The sequence below is a fragment of the Contarinia nasturtii genome, unplaced genomic scaffold (assembly GCF_009176525.2).
Source record: "Contarinia nasturtii isolate CC-2019 unplaced genomic scaffold, AAFC_CNas_1.1 Cnas_scaffold_630, whole genome shotgun sequence".
NCBI classification, from domain to species: Eukaryota; Metazoa; Arthropoda; class Insecta; order Diptera; family Cecidomyiidae; genus Contarinia; species Contarinia nasturtii.
In genome coordinates, this window is record NW_022197981.1 from 2,067,740 (window position 1) to 2,089,840 (window position 22,101).

Consider the following 22,101-nt stretch of genomic DNA (forward strand, 5'->3'; position numbering starts at 1 on the left):
GCTTTTTTTATCTGTTTAGTAATTCTATGTGCATACGAGTTCGCGGCAGAATAAATTTTCTGTGGTCGAACCGATTACCAATATTCCATGACAAAAATATTTCACTGATAAAGATGCCAATTTTGAAACTAAAAAAAACGGCAAATACACATGACTAAACATATGTGCATTTTAATTGCAATGGAAAATGAGCGGTAATCATGTGAGAAAACCACAATCAATTGAAATTTCAATGTTCGGTTATAATAAATATTTTCATCAAAAAAAAAACACGCATAATTTTTTCACATCTTTGAAACCTTCTGTAAATTATTGGCATGCATTTTTTTGCATCTTTTTTTCTGTTGCTCGTTACGCTCGTTGTCGAATAAAACCGTCTGCCGAACAGAAGAGAAAAAAGGCGCACACAGCACACCAATGAAAGAAATATAAGGCCAATAAATTTTAAGCGTAATAAATGCATGAGAAGCAATTTAAAGCACAAAATGTTTTTTTAAAGAACGGCAACGGTATGAAAACGCACACAAGACATCAACATGAAAATTGATTGTAAACTGTGTCTCCCTTACTCTCTCGAATAACGCAAGACAACGAGAGAAACTTGCAATTGAAACACTCTAGTGTGGCTAGCGAAAAATGTTTGCAAACTGGAAAAACCGAGAAAGAGACAGAGAATTCCGAAGAGACATCGGAGCCAAACATAAAAATAAATTAGCATATTCGTTCAAAGACATGGTCATTTATCTCTGGTTCGCGCATTTTCGAAACAAGCCACGCAGATATAGAGAATATACCAAATCGATGAGTTGCAATGGCAATAAAGGATTGTCCACTCAATGTGCGAATTCGCTGTGTGTCTTTCTCTGCGTGTGTGTGTGTGTCTGTTTGGAGAACACAACAAATTACATGAACTTTACCGAATCATTTTTGCCGTTTGTCTTCTGCTCAATGTTATACATATATTAGATAGCATTGGAATTTTCAGCTGTTTTGGTTGTTGTGGGTTGTTTTTTTTTCTCCACAGATTTTGATATTATCAAGAGTTTTGTCCATTCGACAGTAGATCGGTGGCTTTTAAATTTCGAATAAAAAGGGTACAATGCACACACTGACCTCGACGATTAAATTTAGTAGAAGCATCATCGCATTAAGTTTAAGAATCATTTAAGCATCATTTGATAATGGAAACTGATGTGAATACACAAAATACACGTACACTCTTGCATGAAATAAATGCAGAGAAAGAAAGTTCACAACTCGCGACGAGCCACATGAATAAAAATTCCATTAATGATGGAACGAGACGAAAGAAATAAAATAAAAACACGTAATCGAAACAATATGTGGATGGTTAATGGGGAGTTGCACCATCGCCTGCCTGCCTGCCAGTTTGCCAGTGTATTTATTCTTCTTCAACATCAGAAACAATTCGAGAGAACAAAGAATTTTATTGATGTAACAAAATAAGAACTAAGGGAAGAGAAACATATACACAATCCAGATGATATAAAAGGCACAACACTGAGCAAAAGGCATCGAAGTGCCTGAAGAACGAACCGAAAAAACCCGAAAAACGTGACAGCAAGAAATTAAAGAAGAAATTGATGATTTCTGTGTGAGAGAGTAACAAGAGATCGTTTATGTATATATATTTGGAGAGTGAGAGATTGAATCAGTGGCTTCGGTAAGTGTTAGATGAAACAGAATGAGATAAAGAGATAACGATAGAACTGCATTCAAAAGGAGATACAATAAACACACGACGGAATGGAAACCTTGACTCTTTAGTACATGCACGCACCAACACACGTATTTCACCTCGACGATCGTTTTTAAATATAATCGGATGTTAAAGGCTGCAAGTCGTCGAAAATTCGACATATAAAAAGCTTAACGACTCGATTTTTTTTTCTTAAGTTTTGCGCGCGTACTTCAAAACTTGCAGAGAGACTTCAAATTATGTTTTCTTACTTGGCCAAATGATTGAGCACATGTATGATTGGAATAAAGGAAGTGTTTGATTGAAATCCGTTCACGTGTAGAACATCAGAGAAAAAAAAACGAAGAAGAAAGTTGTGTGTATATGCTTCGTTTTTCCCATTTCAATTTTGATCACACTTCACAGGACCTTGCACTGCATTGTTGCAAACGAATTGTATACGCAGCTCGACACACACACACATGCACATAAGTGTGTACGCTTGACTTTTATGGTGCTCAATTCGATCATATAAAACGAATGTAATCACATAGTTGACTGGAATATTATATGTAAGAACTGTGCCCATTCCTTCCATCTCATTCAAACATCAACATTTTCTTTAATTCTCTCTTTCTTTTCCTTCGATTCTGCGTGTGGATTGTTGTTGTTTTTTCACTGGTTGTAAATAACAAGCCTCGTTTAAAATTGAAACTGATGTTGTTAAATTATTTGATTGCTGTTGTTCTTGTTAGGCTCGGTGATGCTTTTTTTTCTTCATTCGTTCGTTCATCGCGCATTTTCCTCATGTTCGCCAAGAACATACAAACATAGAGAGGGATCAAAAGAGAGCAAGTCTTGATTTTTCGGCTTGAATTGTGCGTTTTCTATTTCACGTGTGGTTACAAAGACCCACTTTAAATGTATGCTCTCTCTCTCTAGTCGTCATCGTTTTAAATTCATCTTCTCTGTAATCACATTTTTGTTTTGTTCTTCTTCGTTACGGTAATATACGGAGCTTAAAAAACTGAGTACTGTCAGCAAAGAAAAAAAGACGCACGAAGAGAGAGAGAGAGAGAGAGAGAGAGAGAGAGAGAGAGAGAGAGATAGAGAGAAATACTGAATCGAAAATAGAGGACGAAATGATACGCACACCGTATTTCAAGTGCAATCAAAACCATATGAAAACACACAACAACGAAATGTCTATAAATGAGAGAAAAACATATAATTTACTATGAAAATATAAATCGGATTTCGGCCCTATTAAAACAGTTGATCATGCATCCCATTTCAGGCGCTCATTAGCATCTACTTCTCCATCGAACGCGTTACGAGTGCGGTTGTGATGAAATAGCATCGTAACTGTTCAACATATTTACGTACAGTCTACGTCTTGTCGCGTCTGTTTCTGTTTCAAATAAAGTTGAAACAATGTTATCTGCATTAATTGTTATTGATTTATTTTTTTGTTGTTGTTTTTCTCATTCGCTCGAATCAAATGGCGAGCGCTGAAAGTAAATGGCAAAATGTCCTTTTCTAGCCGCTTGCGGTTGCTCTTGCGCATGCCTGATCATGACGCTGCAAACAAGAGAAAAAAAGACACACAAAAAAACCACATGAAACCGAATAGAGAAAAAGAATACGTATTCACGAACAATGGCTTTTATCCATTTACAGACAAAGCAAAGAATCGATAAATTAAACCAAAGACAACAAAAAAAAAAAACAACACACTCATACAAAACAAAGAAATAAAAATGGGAAAAACGACAGCACAATATAGTGCACAGTAAAAATGCGAGATGCGCTCGAAGAAAATTGGATAACTAAAACAAACAAAAGCATTTAACACACATATACGGTGCTCGCAGAAGAGACGCGAGAGAGATGAGCCGATCGTGAAGAAGACAGAGAAAAGCCTGTGCACAAGACGGAGACCATGGAGCATGGAGCAAAAAAAAAAAAACAAACGGATCAACAACAGCAACAACAATATTCTTCGTCAACAGTGATCGACGAAAAGAAAACGAAAAAAAGGCCATTGTAAACTCCACACACTCAGCACATACATATAACCATATATATTTGAAAAAGCACTGGACACACCATGCACTTAGTGTACAGTGTTGTACACGCACACACATTTAAAGGCATGTTAAAAAGAAAATAAAATTTTTGGAACGCATTTTAAAGACGAAAAGTACACAATAGGCAGAGACAAGAGAGAGGTCGAATGAAATGCACAAAAAGCTAAAAAATAAAACACAACAACCAATAATAACAAAATGACGGAGAAAAATTTAACAAAACTAACAAACACAACGAACGAGCCCGGAATCTAGCTAGAAGCAAAGACGACGACGATGATGATGATGCTGGTCGACGAACAAAGTCAAGTCGAATGCAAGAAATAATGTGCCTTGCTTACAAACTTTATGCACGAAAATGATGCTCGCAGATCCTGACCAGTTGCCTTTACGTCGAGCCTTTTTCTTGCTCCCTCTCCATCTCTCTCTCTCTCTCTCTCTCTCTCTCTCTCTCTCTCTCTCTCTCTTTCTGGTCATTGTTGACTTATACTTTACTTTTTTTTTGGTTTCGAAGTGAACGAGGTTCAAATTTACAAATGAAAATTAATTATCATGCGCGCAATTTCAACATCGAATGCTTTTGATTGAAAACCCCATTGAAGAATGTATGCGTGAACATTGTGGTTTGCATTTCCTTCATATCGAAAACCATAACAAGGTGATGAAAACACCAAGCATACTCGATAAACACAAACTCGATCTTAACACAAAATGCATACTTCATTATCTGTCAAAATATGTATACGTTTTTTTTTATCGTTTAGGCTCGATTCAGAACGCGATATGATTGCTTCGATTTACGAACAAAATAACATAGCAAAATGAAAGAAACAAAACAACAGCCGAATTTGATGGAGAGAAAATAAAAATAGAAAGGATGCCCGTTTTTGGTAGTTTATTCAGTTAAAAAATAATATTGATAAAGAAAAACATACATCATTTTAAGGCACAAAAGGGAAAAAAAGGGCCAGAAACGAAGGAAAGGCTTTTGCAAGTGATAACACAAAATGTAAATATAACTAAACAAATGGGCAGAAAGAAACTTCAAATGACAGAGAAAACGAGGATACGTCTCAAGGAAATGACGATGATGACGTTGATGATGACAACGACAATGCGAACACACGACGAAGGAACAAAAAAGGAACAAAATTGTATAATAACATAAAATTATGTCGTTGAAGTTTATGGACAGAATATAAACAGAAATGCACAAGGGAAAAAAAACAAACACACAGCCATACGCTTTGGTTCAAACAAAGTCGTCGCTTGTTATTTTTCAACCACAAATAAAGAGAATGAACGAGGACAGGAAGAAAAAAAGTATATATATGCGTGAGTCAAATCAGCAGCGTCCCAAAAATCCTGTTGACTATAACTCTTTTCGACACGCAATGAAAATGCAACAATGATAACAAATGCTCATAACATGGATTATAGAATGATAGAGTCTCTTGATGGCGAGTTAAAGTAGTTTACACCGCTTAATTAAGGGCCTCCAGCACAACAACAATAAAACGAACTGAAAATCACCAGATGCTCATCACCGTTCCTTCCCACCTCTGCAAATAAATGATTAAAATGCATGCGCGTGATCCTCAGCGTCTTCGTCGGCGCGAAAAGGAAAGCAAATTCAAAATAAATGGAAGTGAAAGAGAGAAAGAGAATGAAATGCATAAGAAATATCTAAAATGAAGAACAACAAAACGAAACGAAATGAAAATGAGCGAACAAACAATGCAGTTCAGCCAGCGCATACACGAGACTTCTGAGGCCAGAATCTGCTGTCAGACAGTTTTGTGCCGGTAGATGCGTGCACGATGTCAGTAGTGATGACAAAAGCAGCCATCGTTTCTCTCACTCTCACTCCCCATTTTCAAGAGCATTTGTTAAGCAGCAGCAGCAACACACATTTAAATTAAAGCAAATGTAAAAATTGAGTACATTTCGCAATCATTATATGCTTAGGTTGGCGCATTTGTGCTCACCACAGCGTTATGTTTTTTTTTGCTTCTCTCTTTTTCGTGTGTGTGCAGTAAACGGGAATATCATAAGTGTTAAAATCTGCAGCATTTGCCTGCATTAAATACGTATGTTTTCGGGCATCAGTGTTTCGGTTATTACTCTTTATCATCATTGCCGTGTTGTAATTTTTTTTTCTCTCTTCTCCTCATTCGTTTGCTTGTCGTGAATGCGCGTGTTTCGGAATTTCAAAATGTGTGCATTTATTCAGTATTTGCCATTTGCTTCAATGTCAATCGAATGCTGGAAGCGGGCACAACATTTTTATTGCCATTTCTCCGCACTATATACTTTGCATGCATTTTTATTGATTCTGTTTATTCTGTCTCTGTTTCTCATTGGGCACGATGATTCTTCGAGTAGTCGTCATTATCATCACCATGATCATTACCGTCATCATTCTCTCAGGAATGGATCTTTTGTGTCGTATTTATATATTTATATAAATATATACAAATATGCGTGTTTTTCAATTCGTCGAGAGAAAGAAAGAAAAAAAGGTTCACATGTTTTATTTGTTTGCGAGAGAAGAGCCCAAAACTTTCATTAGTTTTCAACCAGTTCACGAAACGATTAATTTTCGAAAACGGGTGAAAACGCCTCGAAAATTGAATCGCGCACACAACAATCAACAAGAAGGCTTCTCATTTTATTTCTTTTATTCTTCTGTTTTATTCTTATTCAAAGTTGTTTTTGTTGTTGTTGTTGTTGTTGGAGTTAACTCTCGTATAAATATATTTTTGTTCATTTTCATGGTTTCCATTCGTTTGTAGTGTTGCTACACATGTGTATGCAAAGGCCCAAGTGCCATAAAATACAAATTCATGTGTATCTTAAAATGCATCCATAAAAAGAAACGTCGAAAAATGATTTGGAAACATATTATACATGCAATTTTTATTATTGTGCTCGCTTGACTGTTTCGCCTTTTCGCTTTCTTTCTCTTTAGCCCTCTATGTGTCTTTAATTCTCTTGGCTATTCTATTGCAAGTCTAAAGTCTTTGCGCTCAGTTTGCTGCTCGAACAACAAACACTGTTTATAATAAGAGCGTGTGTGTGTACGGTTTAATAATTTGAAAATGAAAATCAGTCAGTCTAAGTGATGCGTTCGACGTGTGTATGTGTATATATATTTCGCGCATGTTATATGACAGATCCAGTCAGGCAATCACAGTTCGACATGTTTCGATGTACGCACTCTTCTTCTCATAGGTACAAATATGCTAAAATGACGGAAAATTCGGTGCAGTCAGCGTATAAGAAACAACAACACCACATCACATCAGAAAAACCATTAACAGCAATAAGGATAAGTGCAAATTCACGTGCAATTTTTCGGAGTTTGAAACTGAGGTATGCACGAAAGGTAAATTTAACACACAGAGAGAGAAGAGAGAGATAGCAGCAAACACTACGAGCCTAATAAATAATTCTCATAATCACATACAATTCAGTTCAACACAAGTTGGCTTCATTCTTCGACTTCAGGTTATTCGAGTGCATGCATTGGATGCAATCGAGAATGGTTGTGAGACCGTTCAAGCGCAAGCGATTGCGCACATTCTACAAAAAAATATTATTATTTTTTTTCGACAATAGGCACTGTGTGTAATCCAAATTATTCGACAGCGCATGACATGATGGGACAACTACGAACACCCAACCATATCAGATATTTAATAAAAAAAGCAATAAATAAATACGATAAACAAGGTTTGGCATGGCTGCGATATGTCTTCTTTCGCTCGTGTGTTGCTGTTTTTTTTTGTTCATTCTGTTCTTCAACTTGAGAGCTTACGCTTTTATTATATACGCAGACATGTATGTGTGTGTCTGAATTTTACGCGATCGATTGTATACTTCACAGTCAGTGCGAAAGCACATTCAAGCTGTTTGCACAGATATCAAGAATGTGTAATTTAGTTCTCGGGTGTGTGTTTTTTTCTTTCATTCCATAACAATGTTACTACTTTTTTTAAAATTAAACGAGATATTGACTATCGATATATATATATATATATATTATTGTCTGGATATTACGATTGGTGATTGGTATACACAACAATCTCAAGGCACAAAATGACATTATTACAACGCGCTGTGCACAGTTTGTGCGATTACGTACCTATTTTTCGCCTATTTTATTTCTTTCGTGTGTTTATTTATCTCGCATATTTCATTTCGTTGCCATCGGTTTGCGTTATATTCCACCTCATTCACTCATTAGTTCTGATTAGATATCACATAATGTGTGATTATTGCAAATGTAAAAAAAACAATGATGTAAAACAACAAAAAGCAGTTAATCCTATCCGCATTTCATATACCCGAAAATCATGCACACAACAAGAGCGAGAAACAATTCTCAAATTCATAAAAATCAAATAAAAACTATATGAAAAATTGCTCTGCGAAATTCGGCATTTTTCCCGCCTACTTTCCGAGAGAATAAGACACACACGCACCCATCCATGCATATAGCGTCTGATTATTATTTCAGCGAAAATGAAAGCAGCTTGTGTTTTATGTGCGTACGTATTGGAATGATGATGAGCGAAACCAATGGAATATGATCAGTTTTGTTTTTAATGATTTGACTACGCGAGAAAAGGAGGCTGTGTGCTGATTTTTTATGTGTTGTATGGCGCCTTTGACAAATTGTCAATTTGTTTATAATTGTTTTTGCGTGCGTGTGCCATAGAATGCACTACACAATGCCGATACTGATTTTCACTTTCGTTCGGGAATGTTTTACTACTTTTATACATTTGCCGTGCAAAAATTTCATCATTACAAATGATATGGAAAAAAAATGCACGAGGCCAACACAGTTCAAGCCGGAAAAGTCATAACAAGCGAATGATAAATTTTTTTGCGTATGTGTATTGGTGAGAAATGTGAAAAGTGCGACGTTGCGTTTCGACGGCAACGATGTTGTCGACATGTGTGTATATATTTGAGATTGTTTTCGGCGTGTGTTCACCAACCAAAAATACAGTAAAAATCTACTCTATTTTTCTCTCTCATTTCAATCTCCGTATATTGTGTGTCAAGTGTTTAAAACTAGAACAAATTTCTATACATATTTCGTTTAAAGATGAAAGACGAAACATTTCTGCAATTGATTGGAAATCATTTGTTTTCAATTTATGATATTCATTTTAACCAGTAGCCACTCTTTGCTATGCTCTCGAATTTCTAAGTCCCGATACCGAATCGGTATCGTGTTTACAATGTTGATGTTTGTGTGCGTGTGTTTGCCTCAATGTATATATGGCCCGATTGCATGGTGCACATGCACAAACTATAGTCGGTTTTTAGAGTCATTTTCTAGTTTTCTGTTGTTCTATTCTTCCTTACATTCGATTTAGTCATTTTTACACACATACACATATATGCCAACATATTCTCGATATAGTAAAGCCAAATGCGCGTTGCTACATGTTTTCTTTCTTTAAAAAAATGTTGAGATTCTTGTTTCGTTTTCCTTTCGTTCGCTTTTATTGTCGCACTATCGAGAGGAGACGAAGGCAACGCGACTGACTAGCAACAGCAGCAGCAGCAGCAGCAGCAGCAACGCCAACAGTTCAAGTCTTTGCCTCTTTATTTTTCTGTTCATAAGAATTGTGCTTTTTTTCTTTTTCTCTTTCTGGCTCTCTCATTCTCTGCCTTCTTCATTCTTCTGCTTCTTCTTTTTCTTCTCCAGTTTAAACTTCAGTTGGATGCATGAATTGCTGTTTGTGCAGCATGCTCGAGTACTCTTTATATATGTGTATATTTCTTATTCTACTTCTTTTTCGTTCTTAGGTTTAAAAATCTGTATATGTATGCTTGCCTTGTTTTTCGTTTTCTTGGAAAATATTATGAAGAAATTTCCAACAACAACAACGCCAGAAACAACAGAATGAAATAAATCTTTTTTTATACGAATTGAAGGGAAAAAAAAGAAGCGAATCGTTAAGTTGAAGAGAAGAGAGAAAAAAAACGAATAAAATTGAAAACAAAAAAAAAATAATAAGGAGAAGAAAAAGGAAAAAAGATAGAACACAGCAAAGTTCGTTGTTGTTGGATTCTTTATTTGGGCACACACTCAACAAACCAAACAGATGATAATCTTTAAAGTTGGAAAATTTTTACATACGCAATTTCTCGCTCTCTTTCTCACCTCCCTTGATCGAATCGTGAATCATTTATATATTCGCGTGCATGAATGGAATGCTTGACGATAAAAAAAATATTTACGAAAAATACATGTGAGTTCCACTGTCGTTTTCCTCGTTTTTTTTCCTTCTTTGCAACGTTCGATGTTGTTTACAAATTTCAGTTACATTTTCAATGTCTATTTCTCAACAAAATTCGTTTCGTTCTCAATTTTTTTCTCAATCAAGTGATTTTCTCTGATCTATTCAACTATCACTAGCTACACAGATTCTTGGCTAGAATCAAGACCGAATGCACTCGATTTTAGATTTGTGTTTGTTTGTTTTATGTGTGTGTGTGTTTCATCTTAAGTTAGAAGCGAAACGGCTTCATTAGAAACAGATTGACCAACATATTTTTGGTTTGAAATTAAGGGAAACACCAGAAAAGATCAAAATCGTTCATTCCCAAATGAAAATTGTGTACACCAAATTAAAAACAGACGAGAAAATTTCTGAATTTGAACATTGATTGTTAGCATTTTATGTGTGTGTATGCTCAAGCACACCGAATTGAACATTAAATTCTACACTTACAGAAACATGGTTGTTGTATATTTTTTTTCGGTTTCGAACGATAATTCTCCTTTTTTCCATTCATATTCTTAAATAAATGTTTGCTCGGGCGCACTCATCAGCACATCCTCAGATAGTTTTGAAAACGGAACAAGCATATAAGAGAGCCTTTGTACGATCGCGAGTCTCTTTTTTTTCTCATATGTACCGCTTTTGTAAATAAAACGCAAAAAGCAAATAAACAAACTCTCCGTGCAACAAGATTTTTCAAAAGATAATTCTCCGCCAACAACTAACTGACTATTCTCAATAATATGCGAACTCCAGTAGCACATTGATCGTTTCAAATGTTCAGCACGGCATTATCAGTTGACAAACATCGAAATCGAAAGAAAAATCCATTGTAGTTAACAAGAACATTAGATTTTATTTTCTTTCGTCTTCTCTAAAAAGTCACCTTTGCATTGGGATGATTGCAAAATTATCAAAAAAGTAAATAACTAAAGTGGACAAATGATCAGCCGCTTTGAATGCACTTGACTGGAGTTATACATAAAAAATAAAGAGAAGTGCATTTGGCTCGTGACACCCTAAAAACCGGCGATACAAATTAACAACATCTTGTCCCGTCCAAAGGCAATCGAAATAAAATATTTCGAAACATAACAAAAATGAGAAACGACGAAACATGTGAAAAACGATCTCTCTCTCGTTGCAACAAAACGAATGGAAGAGAAAAAAAAATCAACAAATATGAGGCGAATTACGGAGAAAAAACATACACATATAATCCAAAAACGATGCGAGTGTGTGTAAATGAGATGCGAATGATGAATAAAGGATGTTTGTTAGAAGTGGGCAAATGTTAGTTTGTTAGCATGCACAATGCGTTAATAGCAAAGAGTCATGAAAATGCATCAAAATGTATTTATACGAAGTGCATAATTGAAAGAAAGAAAGACGAATGTGCGCACTCATGAGAAAAAAAAGTGCACCAAGCAAAAGAACGGAACATGGCCAGAATGAGATCCGAAAAAATAAGCGAGATAGAGCGAATGATGGCAGGGCAACGAAACACAAAAAAAAATTCGCGCATTTCAAGACGCACGAAAAATTGCTTCATCTGAAAATAAATAATGTAGCATACAAATTCATTGAATCCAAATGCGAATAATAATAACGAAAACCAGCAGTGAAACAAAAAGCAACAACAACGAAACGTAAACGCAACACACAACAACTGAGGTGTTTATGTACGTGTGTGAATGCGCATGTTTATATGATAAACGGAATAATAGATATTCACAACGAAAGATGAGAGGCACACGCACAATTTGTTAAATTATATAAAGCATACACATCGGAACTTGCGAGAGCATACATATTTTATCATGTACATTAATATAATCGGCAAACATACCGAGAAAAAGAGAAAGAGAGAGAGAGAGAGATTTGCTCGTTCTCTATCTCTCTGTTGATATACACAATCAAATATATACGGCGTATATTTTCTCTCTCTCGCAGTGACTCTGGTGAAAATCGGTGAGATAGTGAAAATGAGATTTGTGCGCTGCACGACACAAGAGAGCAACTGAGAGATATCGATAAATAACAACAAAATACCCGTGAGTCCGAGGAACTACATGGATGCGCGACTGTGTTCCATAATCGTGTAGTGTTTTTGCGCGCAATCTCTCTCTCTCTAACTCTCTATCTCTCATTATGCTCATGCCAATGTTCGACACAACACACAAAATCATAAATCCTTTAACTTTTTTTTCGGTACAGTGTGAGCATTGTTGTTGCCGTTGTTGTTGTTGTTAATCATCACTTGAACGGCATATAAATAGTATTGAGTGCATAAATTCGTATGTGAAAATTATACATAGAATCTCGTCGACGACAACGACAGTGACGATCGATCACCATACTTGCTAGCCTCTCTCTATATCTCTTTCCGTCACATATGTGTCTAGAATATTGCGTATACCGACAACATTACACATACGGTGTTTACTATGTTGTTTTGTCGACGTCGTTGTTGCCATCAACGATCAAACCAAACACAATTTGCTGTGTACGCAATCGAAGAATTCGCGTTATGTGAGCAACACACAAATCTGAGAATCCCAGTTTCAAGTGTCGTTTATTCTGTTTCATTTGGTATTTTGGTTTTTTTATTTTCTTCATTGAATGTGTACGTACAAAACTCATATATATCAAATCAAGCCATTGTTATTTGATTGCACAATTATGTTTGCAATGTCGTAATGCGTAAAGTGTGGTATATGACCAAAGGCCGATCTTTTGCCCTATCCGATTGATTTGTAAGCGCATTAGATTTCAACGCATACAATTTCTTACTATTTATTTTTCTGTTCGAGAGACAATCATCAACCATACCAGTAAACATGCAATGACAACAGTCGTATGGAAAAGAGTGAGATTGACCGAAGTAAAAAGAGTTATATCGAATTGGAGCACACTACAAATCGAACAGCTGCGATGGATTGAATTCTTTACTTTAAAGCATTACAAGAATCAAGCGAAAAAAAATTCAAAGCGGAATGTGTGCACTACAGAAACGACGAACTGCAACGAAGTGAGCGAGATAGAGTGAGAGTAAAAAAAAAGCGCACACACGAAGAATGTGATGCAAACTTCAAGCGTAATCGCATTTAATAACATTGTTTAATAAGTAACTGCTTAAAAAAAGAGAAACAAAATCGGAATCTGAGCATATATAGTCTATATTGCGACAATAACACAAAAAAGCGACAAAAACGCACGCCCGTCTGATAACAAAATCGTGAAATTGTCGTGTGCGCGCGCTTGCTCGATTACCCGCCCGCTCGTTTACTTCATATATATGCATTAATTGAGTGTGATCAATGACAAGAAAAAAAAACAAAACAAATGAAAAATAAATCGCTTAGATGTATAGAGATTAAAAGAAACAGATTTTGTTCGAAATGAATTTTTCTTTCGCCGTCGCCGTCTCTATGCCATTTTTTCTCGTTTGGACGGAATAAAATAGGCGAATATCTGTATGCGATAGATATGTTTTTGTTGATGCAAAATCATTCACTCTAATCAACATCAAAAATAAGAACGCAATCGCGAGTAAAAAATAAACAAATTATAAAAATGTGCGACAGTCAAACGACAATTTCATACCGTTAATCGCATTCATTTGGCGACCACAAACTTTTTTGCTTTCTTTCTTTCTCCTGCGTGCTCACTCATATGTCTGATTGCACAAGATTTTCTATTTTGCAGTTTTTCCCGTTGAATGACAAAATAAAATAACCGAGCAAAACAAGCAAAAATTAAATGTCACCCAAGCACTATAGACACACGTTCATATACCGCGCGATCGATCGATTTGTCATGTAAAAAAAATATTCTGGTTATCGCAAATGAACGCAAGAGAAAGAGAAATAGAGGCAGAGAGAGGAAAATAATAAATAAGTTAATATCAAGCAAACACACATCACACACACAGAACACAAAAACACACCACAAAAGAAAGTCCAATAAAAAAGCGCAACCGATTAAGGAAAATCTATATATTATTTTAATTAGGCCGAGTGATTGATGACAAATGAGTACACACGAAAATAGTATATCTAATCGGCTAATCAGCACAAATGGCCTCACAACTCTTGATTTTTCTCTCTTTCTCTGTCTCTCTCATTTCTCAATCGTGTTGCGTCTCTCTGGTTCACACTCAATTTGTCATCCGCGTCTGGGCAAGTGGAAATTGACATCAAATCGATTTATTTAATGTGTAATGCTGTTCATTTATTATCTCTGTGCAAAAAAAGTGCAATAAATTGATACAGGCAAACAAAGGTTGACGGTGATGTTTCTTTGAATATTTTTTTTCTTTTCGCAAAGGTTTTATGTTTGGAGCATATTTGCAATGGTGCAATGTTTTGGTTGCGCATTTTGCAGATATATTACATACGCATAAACAAATCCCATATTATTTACGATTAGAGAAGCATTTGTTTATTCGGCACTTATTCATTCGGGGAGCGCCACACCACATTCTGTCGTTCGTTTCATTCAGAGCTTTGATTTTTGTTTTGAAACATCGTCTGATATTATCTTATTTATTATTACTTGTTGTCATAATTGATTTCTCAAATGGCTTAAACACACATACACATGCACAAAATGTCTGTCTCTCTCTCTCGTTCCTTCTCACGGTCGGACACAAATTATTGGCACCAAATGACATTAGTAAATAATAACAATAACTTTTTTCTCCCGCTCATTCATTCACACACCGATCGCGTTTACGCACATCAAACATTTATCGCCTTTTTTTAGTATTTTGTTCATATTTTTATTCATCATAGTGTACAGTACTTTATTTGTTGTTGGCAAACGTTTAGGATTTCAATAAATGTGTCTTTTTATTTCGGGTCTCGAGTAATTTTTGATTCACTCCGTTTTCATTGAATTCATTTTAGATTCAATTTCTTCGTGGCATTCATTGTGTGGTTTTCTTTTGTAGTCTATAAAAGTTGCATTCTTTTGTGCAAAATCTGTGCGATGTCTGTCTATTCGATAACTTCACGAAAAAATGTAATGAACTAAAAAGAAAAAACCACAACAAAATATGTATGTAAATAATAAGCGACGGTCATTGATAAGCGAGATCGGTGTTTCGTTCGAAAAAAAAACGATCGCATTCATACACATTAGGTGCTTGAAGCAAAAAAAAGCTTAGACTCTTGATCAATCATGATAAATCTTATCAATACAAATGTAGACGTTTTTTGTTCTATTGCAAGTGACACTTTCAAAAGAGCGTTGGCCACCTACAATCATCAGGTTCATTTAAGAAAGGTGTTTGAATGAATAATAAACTAATCGTGCGATAGACAACAAGATAGATAGAACGTAAAGAAAGAAAAAGAATAACGCACCAAAAAAACTCTTGATCAAATAGCGACAATCACATACATTTGCAAACCGCAATATTATCGATGCGACAGTAAACGCACCGCAACAAATTTAAATTTCATAAACAATAATCAACATCATCATTATTGTTTGTGGTTGTTTGTTGATCTCTTTCTCAATGCACCACATTTATTATAAGGATAGATATAAATTTTTCGTTTGATTTTTATTGTTATTATTTTTTGTTTGGTTGAAGAAAATTGAAATTTGAATTTACCGATCACACGAAAAAATTACACGTTCGACGACACACAAGTGAACTTTTTTTAATGTTATTTTGTTCTTTCTTTTTTTTGCTACTTTTTTTCGAAAAAAATGTTTTTCAACTGTTTAATTTGAGTGTTGTTTTTCCTTTTGAATTGTTGTTGGTGTTCTTGTTCACGTTTTTATTTTCATTTCATGTTATATTGTACAAACAAATGATATTCATTCAAAAAAATAAACGAATAAATCACACACTAAAAACGGACACACGAAAAACGATTTTGTGTTATATTCAAGAAGGTTCATTTAATACTAAAAATCATGTTGAGCAGAGAACATCGCATACATGAGAGTAAACCGATTCGGAACATACGAATATAAAAAAACAGGCGCATATACAACAACAATGCATCAATGTTTCGTTTCGTTTATTTCTCTTTTTTCCTCCACACATATTTATGGCACACGCGCATCTCCATGTATGTGTATGTGATTGTATGCGAGTATGTGTATGTAAGCGAGTGAGCGAGTGAGCGAGCAAACAAACGAACGAATGGCTGCGATTGTATGATTCACATAGCACACAGTATCAGTTGGTTTTGGTTTCAGTTTGGTTCGAACGTGCGTATTTCGATGTGGTAGGAGCGTACGTTTCTTTTCTTTTTTCTTATATTGAATATGAAAGCGATGAGCTTGCCGAATGATTTTTTTTCTTTTTTGATGGGAAACACATTGAATTTAAGCTTTTTTACAAAATTATGAATGAAAACGGTAATTTTACAAAAACTTGTTTGAAAAAAATTCAACTGGAATAGATTTTTAAAGCGAAATTTCACCATCAATTGATTTTGCATGATCATTTAGAGGAAAGTAGAAGAAATAGTTTTGCGAGTACCAAAAAGAGCTCCCGTTTTGTGACATGTTCATTGAATATTTAATCAAATCTAAGAAAATCCAATTGCATTATGTTGATAAATAAAAGCATGTGCTATGTTTTCTGATGTTATCAATGCCAAACATATCAAAACAATGAATTATTTTCCATCCAACCTAATGCAAAGTTGGCACACATGTGTGAATGGAGCTGGTATGTATGTTGTGTATTCGGTGAATGTGTGTGCGGAAAAATCTGGGCAATAGTATTGGTTAGCCGAATCGTAAAGCCGATACTGATATAAATATATGTGCATCGTTTCGTTTCCAACGAATGAGAGCTATATGGGCTGTAAGCGCATTGTATTGGGTCGGACAGGAGAATTTGATGTATATATATATACAAAATATGTTGTATGTAGATTCAAAGCGACATAGGTTTGTTATTCAGAGAGTGAAAAAGAGAAAAGAAGCAAACAACGCATAGGAGATGTGTGTCTGGGTTTGTATCACATTGTCGAACCGAATGAAATGATTCATGTTATCTCTTTTTTCTTCGTCTTTCTGTCTATCGTTGGTTCGTTTTGTCGTTCGGCGAAACATGCACAAATGCACAGACAGGTTCAAATGCGCCACAGACAAGAACATCATCAGTTCAACGGCAACACGGTAATAGCAGGCATCGACAGCAGTGAACTTGTGAGCCAAGTTGATCGTATCGCTTGGTGTTAGTGAAATGGAGTAGTGTGCGCATGTGAAGCAATTTGGGAAGATAGAAAATAACTGCAGGATGAGTGGAAGATGCAAGGCGAACTATAACTGAACCGATCGGTGTTTATGTTGTTGTTTAAGTTGGTGCATTGCTTATTCTATCATTTATGCATGTACATGGTGTGCAATACACACCAAACACATATGCAAAGCTTATGTGTTGCATTCGTCGTGTGACCGTATGTGTATGCATTTCATTCGTATGACCGAAGAAAAATTGTTCAAGTTTTCAAGTTGAAAACAAAAACAAAAAAGAAACATTTTTTCGAGTGAATTCTTTTTTTGTTCTGTTCGGTTTTCGGGCACATCCATGCCAGTCGCACTTTCTGCCCGTTGAACGGACGAAACATTACACAATATCTAGAAATTGAATCGAACGAAATGTGTATGTTGTTTTGATTGTTGTAGTTGTTATATTTCTCCTACTGTTGCCTTTTCTGAATGATAATTGTAATGCCACTGTGTGTTTGTTATTATTCGGTGTGTTTCGGTGGTAAGTGCCACTCTGTGTCTCTATCTATCTCTATCTCTAGTCACATTCCCTAATGCCTCGCTCAAATCTAATACCTACTAAGTATTATGAGTGTGTGTGTGTGTGTATGTAGCGCATGAAGATGAGTATGAGTATCTTGTCAGGGCTTTAGTACGATTATTTCCTGTCTGCCTTTTTTGAAAAAATCTATTTTAGTTAATTTCTTCTACATATTTTCATTTTCCTTTCTATCGTTCTCTCGATCTCTGCATTTGCAATTGCCGGAATGAGTTGGTGTGAGCTGCGGTATCTGTTGTCATCGTCGCCGCCACCACCACCACTGTCTTCTTTGCTGTGTGCTGTCTTTTTTTTTTCAAATTCACGTTCGTGTGTAAATTTGCCAGAGAAAAGCAAATACGCATAAACATCTATTTGCTTTGATTTCATATAATATATAATTCTTTCTCTTTTTCATCTTCTTCAGTTATGTTCCCTTCCTTGTTCTTAGTCATCATCAGTTAGCTATGAATTTATTCAATGCATGGAACGCATTCGTATTTGCATATGATTCTCCCTTGAATTCATGTGGAATATTTTACGTTGAAATGGCGAACATGGTTTTGGAGGATTGGAACAATGGCACACGGATACATTGCACAAAGCCACAACAACAGCGACAACAGAAAACAGACAAATAGACAGACAGACCATCAATCGACAGAAACAGAAACGCATCGATCTTCACACATAAAATATGAACCATGCAAATATTATGACAAGCAAGAGACCTCTCATTTATTTGCGTGTACACATCAAACATTGTAGTGGACCACTGCTAGTGGTCGTCGTCATCGGTATGGCTGGAATGTATTTCGGTATCTTAAAGTGACCGCGCGCGTGATTTACCGGACCACGGCAGTGGTCATCATCGCATCATGAAATTCAATGATAAGATGTAACATTTCTCTCCTCTATTCTTTTGAGATTGAAAGAAAAAAATGCGTTTATTCGATGTCATTGCCTCTTTCATGTGATTCGGGACATTAATTCAAAATTCTTACTAAGACGCATCTAATTTCTATTTGGAATGATTTATGATCAAGTAATTTAATGGTTTAAGCTTCTAACAAAAAAAAATAGAATAGAAGAGAAAAGAGAAGCCGAAGGTGCTAGTTATAAAGATATTTTATCAAGTGAGAAAATGCGTCAAAACCATAAACCAAATTCTAAATTCATTCATTAAAGACGTTCGATGCACTCTAATCATCAGCATTGAAATCTCGTATACACACACAGACAGAGACTCATTCTTATATGACGTATGTGAATGCATTCAGGCACAAGACGAATGGCAAAGATGAAGAGAGAAATATATTATATATATTTCATGCGTGAAAAATGACTGACATGCAGAAGAGCTCGATGTGGCCACAAAATATGCGGAAAAAAAACAGCAACAGCAGCGACAATGACGACGAAGCACACACAGAACAGCAACGACGACAACACAACAAAATACACAAAAGATAATTTCTTCGTCGTCTTCATCGTTGTTATAGCGATTTTTAACTTAAATTTTCGCGTGTGTACATACAGAATCCACAAAGTATGCAGCATAAAAGAGTGAATCGATTGTTTTTTGTGCAAGTGTGTGTGTATGTGTGATGCAAGTGCATGCAAATATACTCACATAGTTTCATAGTGGAATTGCAGTAGCCAAGGCATCTGCAGCTTTTATTTTCAAGTCCTAGCGCGCATACGACATATATATTGGTTTATGTGAGTGCGTAAGAATTTCATGGTTTTCGAGTCGAAACGAACGAAGCAACGCACAAGAAAGAGAATGAAAATGGAGGAGATATAGCGAGAGAAGGATCGAAAGAACAAGAAATAGGTGCGCGTTCATGAACACACAAAAAAAAATATATACATTATTTCGTGATGATTGTGTGTGATGATGGCAGCGATGACAAGTAGTTTTGATCTTGTTAGCAGCATCTCGCGCGTTCACACTCTTTTGTGCACAAGCCCCGAATTGGTGTTGCTGCATTGCTGCTGCTGCTGCTGTTGTTGTTGTCGCTGCTGCCGTTGCCATTTCGTTCATATTACAGCATATTAAGGTGTGGGCACCATTATATTTTACACATATGCATGCATCATAAATTATATACAGCGTAAAAGAAATATAAAAAAGAAAACAACTTTAACTAAATTATATCAAAAATTTTTGCAAGCACGCAAATACAATGTAAATACATGTATGTTTTATCCATGGATATTATATGTCGATGTTGAAACATTTCCAACGAAAAACGTGCACATTCTCATTAGTTTCGGAGTGTATGCATAACAAACATGTTTTAGAAAAAACCATCGAAATTCGACATTTTCATGCTAAAACAAACACCGCTTTTTTCGTTATTTATCCAATTTAATAATAGAGCCATTTACTTTTCAAATATTTTCGTAAATCATTCCGAATTCTTATCGAAATTTTAGTTTTTCATAAAAAATACTCAAAGTTCACAATTTGTTGACGATTCAACTCTCTGGATGACCGTGAAATAGATAGCAAACTTCACAATTTTGGAATTTCTTCAGATTATCTCTCCGCAACATTTTTATTTTTCGAAGAAAATTTACGTCGAAAATTTAACGAAGTGGCAAATTTTAACAGTTAAGTTTGTCGGTCATCATCAATTTAAATATTTTCATTAAATTCAGTCAAATAAAAATGATAATTTTTAACTATATGCTAATGTGTGATCAAATTCATTCATTTTTTAATAAAGAAAAAAGAGCAAATCTCAGTAGCTTGACAGCGGGTATTCATAGAGATATTAAAATATCACCATCCACAATGATTGCATACGACTGAAAATTCAAATCATTTGACTAAAATGTAATCATAATAATTTTTGTTGCTTCTCAAAAAGTTTGGCTAATTTTAGATATCACATTAAAACGAATTTAACCAAGAAGTGAATAGAAAAAGAATTGTCATTATCGTTTCGCTTAGATTATTTTATATATTGTTCGGTAGTTGATTTGAATATATTTGAGAGTGTGATCCACAGTCATCTCAAAAGTATGCGAAATCTTTTGTTGATTTGCATATAAAAAACGTGGTCGATGATAATGATGATCGGGTTGACTCTCCTTTTTTTCCTATGTGGTTGTTATTCTTTTGTTACGAATTCGATAACTTTAATCCATTATGCTATTCGAGCGCAGAGAAGAAAAAAAACTTAATCGGTATATTCTTTGCTTTCACACCTTGTCTGTAAAATGCAAATTGGCGATTTTTATGATTAAATTTATGGTGCGGAAAGCGGTTATCGATTTCCTGCGAAAATAACCATAAAAATTAAACGACAGAAAAAAAATACACGATTAACCAAGAGAATTTAATTCGTACTATTGATTCAAATTACAATAACAATTTAAAATGATGCGGCATTTCGGAAAATTCCAACTGAATTCCTATAAGAGCGAACCATTATAAAAACGTACTGTGAATTTCGGGATAATGAATGAACTATGCTAGGAACTCATGTTGTTGGCTTTTTTCGCTCTCTTTCTCTCTCTATTGTTGTACACATATTTACTTAATCCAAAATCCAAATCGTAATTTAGAGGAAGCTTCAACACAATTGTGCGCTACAAGCCAAATAATGTAAACACATGTTTTTTTTGGATGCAAGGGTGAGCGGGAGCGCACACCAAATGAATTTGCGTGACATGTACGTTTTACATACTATATCGTAAAACATGCAAACGCCTGATAAAATATTTAAATGACATTTCAAATAACCTGAATCCTCTGGCGTTTAGATTTAATGCGTTCAACATCATCACCATCATCATCATCATCATCATCGTCGTCATGTGTCACACTCTATATGCGGTCTATCATTTTATCCCTCTTTCGTGTTTTGTTTTTGTCATTCGAATGAGCCGTTCTATCTGTTGGCCTGTGTGTGTATGTGTGTGCCTGTCTTCAGTATTCTCGACTCTTTTGCCATTTCTTATGCTTGTGGTGTTTCGACAACGATCATGATAATGATGATGATTTCTCAATGCCTTCCATAAACACATTGTATGACAGCTAGAGTGCGCACATTGATTGCAAGTGCGGCTCGTCTACATATATAGATATTTCATTTGAGTGAGATATTGCTATTTTTTTTTAATTCTTCTTATTATTGCTTGCCTGCTTGCTTTCTTAAGCCTGCCACTTCGAAAATGTTGCATTTTCGCTTGAACTTGGAACACAAT

At 35.4% G+C, this 22,101-nt stretch overlaps 1 protein-coding gene across 4 annotated transcripts in view; it reads right to left on the reverse strand.

Moving 5' to 3' along the window:
• LOC116340013 (protein pangolin, isoforms A/H/I/S) overlaps positions 1-15,863 on the reverse strand; it is a 131,050-nt gene extending 115,187 nt beyond the window's left edge. For 3 of the 4 annotated variants that reach the window (XM_031766142.1, XM_031766141.1, XM_031766137.1), the window contains exon 1: positions 15,721-15,863. The gene's annotated coding sequence lies outside the window, so the exon portion shown is untranslated. Of the gene's footprint in view, positions 1-15,503; positions 15,523-15,720 lie in introns of those variants that run through there. The other variant, XM_031766139.1, reaches the window with a different exon arrangement.
• Between the last annotated feature and the right edge of the window lie 6,238 nt (positions 15,864-22,101).